The sequence below is a fragment of the Triticum dicoccoides genome, chromosome 2B (genome assembly GCF_002162155.2).
Source record: "Triticum dicoccoides isolate Atlit2015 ecotype Zavitan chromosome 2B, WEW_v2.0, whole genome shotgun sequence".
Taxonomy (NCBI): Eukaryota; Viridiplantae; Streptophyta; class Magnoliopsida; order Poales; family Poaceae; genus Triticum; species Triticum dicoccoides.
Window position 1 is genome coordinate 446722729 of NC_041383.1, and position 10203 is coordinate 446732931.

Sequence of the window (10203 nt, forward strand, 5' to 3'; positions counted from 1 at the left end):
AGGACGTCAAAATCTCAAAAAAATTGTCTGAGAAAATTTACGCCTGACAAAAGAAATGATGCAGTGCACTTGCCCATTTGACGCAGTGCAGTTTTGAGTCTGAAGCAGTGCGGTTTCTGTCCGATGCAGTACATACGACGATTTTGGGTCGCGAAAAAATAGAGTATCCGTGTTTTGGTAATTTCAAAACTGCTCTTAAACTGTAAAGATTTAGAGGGAGTGTTATACATGAAAAAGTAGCATCTCGATGATATCTTTTCAACAGTGTATTGTTTGGATCATTTCAACAAGCGGTTTGAATTTATTTTACAAAAAAACGGCCACCGCCACTCACCATCCGCCGCACAATTTTCAAAATTAACTTAAAACCGTATGGAAGCTCAAAAACATTTCAACATATGAAAGTTGCGCCTCGTCCATAGCTTTTCAACGGCGTATTACACGCCTCGTTTCGACAAACGGTTCAAAAATTGGAGCCAAAACAGTACGAAATTGGAAAAAAAACAAAAAAAACAGAATTCCGCGATTTAGTAAATTTAAAACTGCTCTTGGACCGTAATGAATTAGAGAAAATAATATATGTGTAAAAGATGTGTCTCGACGATATCTTTCGAACCGTGTATCATTTGCTTCATTCCGACGAGCGGTTTAGGAAAAACGCGGAAAAACGCTCGCTGCTACTATTCATGGGTCGCACCATTTTCAAAACTACTCTTAAACCGTGAGGAATCTTGAAAAGTGTTCAACATGGAGAAGTAGCGCCTAATCCATAACTTTTCAATGGTATATTATGTGCCTCGTTCCGACATATGGTTTAAAAACTGGAGCAAAAACAGTACCGAAAAAACACTATGTGCAGTTTTTTTGCGACGGGAAGTTCACTCGCGTGAGTACTGCAGCACACTTGGTTGAAACAATAACGTGCGCTTGCGTTGAGCGTGCAGTTTGGAAGTGTTATCTGAATAGTTATTTTGCTACTATTAGCAGAATAGACCGTCTGTATATAAAATATATATATATATATATATATATATATATATATATAATAAAGCAAATTGGGTTTCTTTCGTCTGTCATGGCATTTTTTAGAAAAGTCCCTCTATTTCAGAGAATTCAACCCGCAGTCCTGTTTTAAGTTAAAACAAATCATTTTTTTCATATTTTACACAAAAGTCCCTATATTTTCTTGAAATCAAACCGCAGTACGGATTTAAGTCACACCCGAACCGTTATTTTACATTTTTCGGAAACCCCCCTGATGTTTTAGGTAATTCATTCGCGGGTCATATTTAAGTCAAACAATGTTTTTTTAAATCATCCATATCTTTTAAAGCGTAACTCCGATTTGAACATGTTATATATGAAATTTGATTAAAAAATATGTAGAATATGAATATGAGATTATTTTTACCTGTTTAGTATTTTTAAATATTATTTTGGAATATATTTAAGTCAAACAAATGATTTCTAAATTATTCGTATCTTTTAAACCGTAATTTCGATTTTAACATATTATATATGAAATTTTATTAGAAAAATATGTGGAATCTAAATAAGATGTTAATTTTACCTCTTAAATATTTCTAAAATATTGTTTTGGGAGAAACTTATAATTTATAGCGTAAGATCCGTTTTCCTTTCGTACCTGTGGCGATCCGAATTGCAAATAAACAACCCACTATAACAATATAGGAAAAAGAAAACATCTATAACTACACATGCATACCTCTGAAAAATGTCGCAGGGGAAAACAGCTGATTTCTCATCGCGAGAGTGAGAGAAAGCGAGAGAGAGAGAGAGAGAGAGAGAGGAGGGAGAGGGAGAGGGAGGAGAGAGGGAAAGAGAGATGCCTTAGGATTAACCATATTCAAACATGTTTTTTGTGTGAACACCGAGGTCATCGCCGGCAAGGGTGAGAAGGAGGATAAGCGGCAACACAAATATGATTCCTCACAAAATAAAGGAGATGGACCTATTGTGGTCTTGAGTGATGGTTGTTGGGTTAAGAGCGTGTGTTATGTTTTCTCTCCCGTTGCAATGCACGGGCTCCTTTGCTAGTGTATATATATATATATAGGAGCAGGATTTTCTACAATAGCTTGCCACAAAACTAGTTAAGGTTTTCGACGGTGTAAAAGTTCTCAAAAATCCTGAAAAAATACTGAACCAACACACCTATAATATAACATGATCCAACGGAGGGATTGAAAAAATATGACTGCATGTGTCCTGTACAAAAAGAACAAATTTTTCAATATATATTGATCCTGTAGTGAGCTGAAATGCTTGTTTTTTTCGCTGAGGACACATAAATGCATATATTCACAATCACACCGTTGGATCATCTTATTATAATAGAATGAGGCTCCCCTATTTATTTCATATTTTTTACTTACTTTTAAACCGTTAAATGTTTAGCAAGTCTTAACTAGTTCTGTGGCAAGCTATGATAGACACAGTTTTACCTATATATATATATATATATATACCACAACTTGCGTTTTGTATGTTATATGTAGTATCTATGGAAACCGAGAGTATGTACGTGTAGTATGTAGTATATAACAATGATTAGGTAGTATATATACTAATTTTTAGGTAGTATGTACCATGTTTTGAGTATGCTCTTTTTTACGTACAAATATGTACGTATTCACAAATATAACAAAAACTATGGGCTCATATGCAATTTTTTCATGTAACTTGTTTTGAAATATCTTAGATATAGTATATAAATATATTTAAAATAATAAAATAGTATATGTAGTACCACATGGTAGTATATGAGATATGTGGGGTAACTACCACCGGGTGGTAGGATGGAGAACACTGGTCGAAAAGTTGAAGAATTTGTAAACTTGAGGAATTTGAAAATTGAAAATTTGAAAAATGAAGAAAAACTCAAATTTGAATATTTTCAACTTTGGTTGGTGGCGTGACCCACCATATAAGAATGATGACTTCAGACACTGCATACAATTGTCGTAGGGCTCTGAGAATCAAATTCTTCATTAGTTTCTTCACACTTAGAGGGTTAGTCTTCATTGATTGAAGAAAAGCGTTACTTCGTGTGTTGCACATCTAAGTCATCAGTTTTGCATAAGTGTTTAGGATGTGTGTCCTTTCAAAGAACTTTTGAAGATTCTAAGATATTTAGCTCACACCACAACTTGCTAAATCTGTTCTCATCCAAGGGCTTTGTGAAGATATCCGCTAGCTGTTCTTCAGTCTTCACGTGGTCGATGGAGATGTCGCCCTTCAACACATGATCTAGAAGAAAATGATGACGAATTTGGATGTGCTTTGTCTTCAAGTGCTGAACTGGGTTGTGAGCAATCTCGATGGCACTCTTGTTGTCATAGTAGAGTGGCACATTCTTCATATTGATGCCATAGTCCTTGAGGGTTTGGTTCATCCACAACAATTGAGCACATCACGAACTAGCAACAATGTATTCAGCTTCAGAAGTTGATAGTGATACACAGTTCTGCTTCTTTGAGGACCAACATACTAAGGATCGTCCGAGGAAATGGCACGTGTTTGATGTTGACTTGTGATCCACTCGATCACCAGCATAGTCAGAGTCAGAATATCCAATGAGATCAAAAGACGAGCTCTTGGAATACCATAAGGAGTGTGAGCTAGATATCGAGAATATGTTTCATAGCCTTATGGTGTGATTTCTTTGGTGTAGCTTTAAAACGGGAACACATGCAAACACTAAGCATAATATTTGGCCTAGATGCACATAGATACAATAAAGAGCTAATCATGGAGCAGTATACCTTTTGATCAAAGCCTTTACCATTTTCATCGGTGCATAGATTACCATTTGTGGGCATAGGGATTTTGACGCCTTTGCAATCTTGCATGCCGAATTTCCTCAGCACATCCTTGAGGTATTTCTCTTGAGATATGAATATGCCATTGCTTTGTTGACGAAATTGAAGACCTAAGAAGAATTTCAATTCTCCCATCACAGACATTTGATATTCCTCACTCATCATATACGCAAATTCATCACTGTAACATTGGTTATTATAGCCAAAGATAATACCATCAACACATGTTTGGCACATGAATAATTCATCATCATAAGTTTTGGTAAAAAGAGTTGGGTCAAGTGAACCTGGTTGGAAGCCTTTCTTCATGAGGAATTCCTTTTAGTGTATCATACCACGCCCGAGGGGCCTGCTTGAGGCCATAGAGGGCCTTGTGAGTCTGAAGACTTTGTCAGGATGCTTAGGATCTTCAAAACCTTGGGGTTGAGCCACATATACTTCTTCCTCAAGCTTACCATTGAGGAATGCACTCTTCACATCCATTTGATATAAGATGATATTATGATGGTTAGCGTAAGCAAGAAATATGCGAATAGCCTCAAGTCTAGCAACATGTGTAGACATTTCATCGAAATCAATTCCTTCAACCTGTGTGTAGCCTTGAGCTAGAAGACGAGCCTTGTTCCTCACCACTAGGCCATTTTTGTCTTGCTTGTTGTGGTAGATTCACTTAATACCGAAGATATTGTGCTTGCGAGGTTTTGGTCGCTTGACAAGTTCCCACACATCGTGAGCTTGAATTGATGTAATTCCTCTTGCATAGCTTGAATCCACTCTGGCTCTAGAAATGCCTCATCAACTTTGGTGGGCTCTATGATAGAGACAAAAGCAAAGTGCCCACAAAAGTTAGACAAATATGAAGCTTTTGAGCGTGTGAGAGGACCTAGTGCGTTGATGTCATTGATAATTTTCTCAATCTGCACTTCATTTGCAACGCGAGGATGTGCAGGTTGACGACTTTGATTGGGCTGAGCATTTTCTTCAGCGACATTGTCTTCAGATTCACCAGCATGATTTTCTTCACGATCTAGAATAACTTCTTCAGCAGATTCTTCTGTAGGTATGACATCCTCAGTAGCCTTGAACTCGATGGATTCCTGAGGAGACATTTCATCTAGCACAGGAGGTAGGTGCTCTCTTTGCGAGCTATTAGTTTCATCGAACCGCACATCTACAGTTTCCACAACCTTGTGGTGATAGGTGTTGAAGACTCTATAGGTGTGCGAGTCCTTTCCATAACCAAGCATAAAACCTTCATGTGCTTTCGGTGCAAATTTATAATTGTGATGAGGATCTCTAATCCAACATTTAGCACCGAAGACTTTGAAATAACTCACATTGGGTTTCTTGTTAGTGAGGAGTTCATATGAGGTATTCTTGAAGAATTTGTGAAGATATACTCTGTTGATGATATGGCACGTAGTATCAATAGCCTCAGGCCAGAAGTGTCGAGGCGTCTTGTATTCATCAAGCATAGTGCGAGCCATCTCAACAAGAGTTCTTTCTTGCGCTCCATGATGCCATGTTGCTGAGGAGTGTATGGGGTAGATAACTCATGAGTGATACCAAGTTCATCAAGATAATCATCAAGACCAGTATTCTTGAACTCGGTCCCATTGTCACTCCGGATGTGCTTGATCTGCACACCGAAATTCATCGAGGCCCTTGAGGAAAATCGTTTGAAGACTTCCTGCACTTCAGTTTTGTAAGTGATGATATGCACCCATGTGTAACGAGAGTAATCGTCAACAATAACAAAACCATATAGAGATGCTGCATTTGTTAGTGTGGAATAATGAGTAGGACCAAACAGGTCCATGTGAAGCAATTCAAAAGGACGAGTGGTAGTCATGATAGTCTTCGAGGGATGCTTGGATCTGGTCATCTTTCTAGCCTCACAAGCCCCACAAAGATGGTCCTTGAGGAATTTGACACCCTCGATGCCGATGATGTGCTTCTTCTTCGCGAGTGTATGTAACTTCCTCATGCCAACATGACCTAGTCATCGATGCCATAGCCAGCCTTCTGAAGCTTTTGCAAGTAGACATGTGGCAGGTTGTGGTCCTGCAGAGAAATCAACAATATACGAGTCAACTCTCCTAAAGCCTTTGAAGACTTTGAAATTTGTCACATTCCATGAGCAAGATGCAATGATGTGATGCCAGGATAATTAGGCTACAGTAATCCCATGTTAATGATGCCACGTCACCACGGTTAATGTTGTTAGTCTCGCGTTTGTTCAAAATCGATTCAAACTCAAATTTGAATTTAAGTCACACGATAAAGGTTTTCAATTATTAAAACTAAAATGTTCGGGTTGTGCCAAATATTGCATAGGTAATTATGGTGAAGGAACCACACTTTTAAAATGCTTAGATATTATAAGATAAATAAAACAGTAGGTAGAACAATTAAATAAATGCCCTTCTGTATTTTGTAAAATAACAAACTATTCTTTTAGTTGCCCAAAAGTTATTGTGGCAGTGGCTTAATTACATATACTAAATTAGGTACAACTTTGGTGTATTACTAAAACTAAAGTATATTGGAAATAAGAGAAAACATTAAAGAAAAATAATAAAAATAACAAAAAAACAAAAAACAAAAAGAAAAGAAAGGGATCTCCCCCGTTGGGCCAACCGGCCCAGCTGGTAGCCAGGCCAGCCCAATTAGCCCAGGCCACCCCCCCACTCTCCTACTAACCCGCACTACGCGAACCTATCCCCACTGACCACACACACTCACCCCCCACGTCGCTCTCTGCCCCTCCCCCCGATCCAGATCTGGATCGGGGCTCGCCGCACCGACCGCGCCGCCGTCGCCGCTCGCCACTCACCGGAGCCACCTCGCCGGACTGCCTCCCCGTACCCGTCGCGCGTCCCCGTCTTCCTCCCCGAATGGCTTCTTCGAGCCTCGCCGCCCCTCATCCCTCCAACATGGGTGAGCCCCCGGGCTCCAGCCTCGCTCCCTCTCTCTACCCCTCGCCGTGGCTTGCTGCCATCGCGTGCCACCCTCGCACGCCTGCGCTCGCGTGAGCACGCGCCCGCCCTGCCTCTATCTCATGCGCGGCCCACCCGCTCCTCTGCTCCGCGCCACGCCGTCCACTCCCTGCCACGCCGCGTGTACCGCTATGCTGCGCTCATCGCCACCCCATGCCCGACGCCGCTCGGGCTCCCTCCGCCAGCTGCCTCCGCCGCCTGCCGCTCCCCCTCCTGCGCGCTCGCCCGCGATCCCCTAGTGTGTCGGGCCACGCCCGACCTCCCAGCCATGCGCCCACGCGCTGGCCATGCTGGCCTCTCCCGCCTCGTGCGCCCCCATTGGCTTCTCGTCGGCTTCCCGAACCGCCGCCCCGTTTTCGTACTGCGGCGGCCATGCTGCTGCGCTGTGCCGGCGCGCAGCCCTGGCCCTCTGCGCCGCTCCTGCCGCTCGTCGCGGTGGCCGCCGGTGCCCATCACCTGTCCCTCCCGTGTCGACCTGGGCGGGTGCCCAGCGCCCATTAACGCCACCCCCTATGGCCTCTGTGCCACTGGACAACGGGGCCCATGCCTCTTACAACAAAAAAGGGGAACTTTAAAAATATATATTAATCAATTAACTTAATTAACTTAATTAATTTTGTTTAATTAACCTAATCGTTTAAATGAACTAATTAAACTTGTTTAGTTAGCCTTAGTCAGTGACAGTGGGACCCACACGACAGTTTGACTAAGTCAACTGTCTGGTTGACTGCTGCATCACCGTGACATCATGCTCACGTCATAATTACATTTTCTAATTAAATTAATTATGTTAATTCTAAAAATGATTTAAATCTTATAAATTAATATAAAATAATCCGTAACTCGGATGAAGAAACTTTTTACATGAAAGTTGCTCAGAACGACGAGACAATTCCGATTACGTAGTCCATTCATCCATGACACATCCCTAGCATAGTTAACATGCAACAATCCACCTCCGTTTCATCTGCCTGAAAACTTCAAACACCAGGAATACTTTCTCACATGTTTTCCCTCTTCGCCAGTAGCACCTAGTACTGCGTTAGGTCACCCCTAGCACTGCGTATTCCCATGTTATGCCTTGTGATGCTTTGATTGCTCTGTTATTTATTGTGTTCCACCTCCATTACTTCTTTCCGGTAGACCTTGAGACCGCTGCAGGTACCCCCGTGATCGACTACATCGACGATGACCCCTCCTTGCCGGAGCAACCAAGCAAGTCCCCCTCCCTCTTGATCAAGCCGATATCGCCTATTCCTTCTCTCTACTACTTGCATTAGAGTAGTGTAGCATGTTACTGCTTTCGGTTAATCCTATCCTGCTGCATAGCCTAACAGTGTTGCTATAGTTGTCACCCTTACCTGCAATCCTAAATTCTTAGTATAGGATGCTAGTATTACATGAGTGGCCCTACATTCTTGTCAGCCTGCCATGCTATACTATCAGGCCGTGATCACGTCAGGTGTTGATCACGGGTATATACTATATACCTTATACATGAAACATGTGGTGACTAAAGTCGGGTCGGCTTGTAGAGTACCCATGAGTGATTCACGGATTGGGGGCAGAAAGGACATTTGTCCCAATGGCCCTCTGAGTGGATCTTCGTGGCAGAGTGACAGGGCAGGTTGAGACCTCCTAGGTGAGAGGTGGGCCTGACCCCTGGCCAGCGTCCGCGGTTACATCAATTAACATGCTTAACGAGATCTTGGTATTTGATCTGAGTCTTGCTACGAGCCTATACGCACTAACCAACTATGTGGGAACAATTGTAGGCACTTGACATTGTGGTATCAGCCGAAGCCTTCTTGACGTCAGCGGTTGAGTGGCGTGCGCCGGATTGGACTGGAATGCCTGCTCTCGTATTAGGGAGGCTGGGTCTGCTTCCGGCCACCCACGTAACATGCAGGAGTGCAATGGGCGATGGGCCCAGAGCCCTGCGTGCTTAGGATTTAGACCAGTGTGCTGACCTCTCTGTTGTGCCTAGGTAGGGCTACGACGTGTTGATCTTCCGAGGTAGGACATGACCCAGGAAAGTGTGCCCGGCTAGAGGGATCGAGCGTGTTGGGTAATGTGGTGCACCCATGCAGGGAAGTTTATCTATTCGAATAGCCGCGTCCTGATAACCCACAAGTGTAGGGGATCACAACAGCTTTCGAGGGTGAAGTACAACCCAAATTTATTGATTCGAGACAAGGGGAGCCAAAGAATATTCTTGAGTATTAGCAGTTGAGTTGTCAATTCAACCACACCTGGATAACTTAGTATCTGCAGCAAAGTATTTAGTAGCAAAGTAATATGATAATAAAGGTAACAGTGGAAAAAGTAAAGATAATTGTTTTTGGGTTTTTGTAGTGATTGTAACAGTAGCAACGGAAAAGTAAATAAGCAAAGAACAATATGTGAAAAGCTCGTAGGCAATGGATCAGTGATGGATAATTATGCCGGATGCGATTCCTCATGTAATAGCTATAACATAGGGTGACATAGAACGAGCTCCAGTTCATCAATGTAATGTAAGCATGTATTCCGTAAATAGTCATACGTGCTTAAGGAAAAGAACTTGCATGACATCTTTTGTCCTACCCTCCCGTGGCAACGGGGTCCTAGTGAAAACTAAGGGATATTAATGCCTCCTTTTAATAGAGAACCGGAACAAAGCATTATCACATAGTGAATACATGAACTCCTCAAACTACGGTCATCACCGAGAAGTATCCCGATTATTGTCACTTCGGGGTTGTCGGATCATAACACATAATAGGTGACTATAGACTTGCAAGATAGGATCAAGAACACACATATATTCATGAAGACATAATAGGTTCAGATCTGAAATCATGGCACTCAGGCCCTAGTGATAAGCATTAAGCATAGCAAAGTCATAGCAACATCAATCTCAGAACATAGTGGATACTAGGGATCAAACCCTAACAAAACTAACTTGATTACATGGTAAATCTCATCCAACCCATCACCGTACAGCAAGCCTACGATGGAATTCCTCACGCACGGCGATGAGCATCATGAAATTGGTGATGGAGGATGGTTGATGATGACGACAGTGATGAATCCCCCTCTCCGGAGCCCCGAACGGACTCCAGATCAGCCCTCCCGAGAGAGATTAGGGCTTGGCGGTGGCTCCGTGTCGTAAAACGTGATGAAACTTTCTCCCTGATTTTTTTCTCCGGGAACGTGAATATATGGAGTTGGATTTGAGGTCGATGGAGGTCCAGGGGCCCACGAGATAGGAGGGCGCGCCCTAGGGGGGGCGCCCCCTGTCTCGTGGACAGGCCCTGGGCCCCCTGGTGTATTTCTTTCGCCTAGAAATTCTTATTAATTCCAAAAGGTGCCTCTGTGGA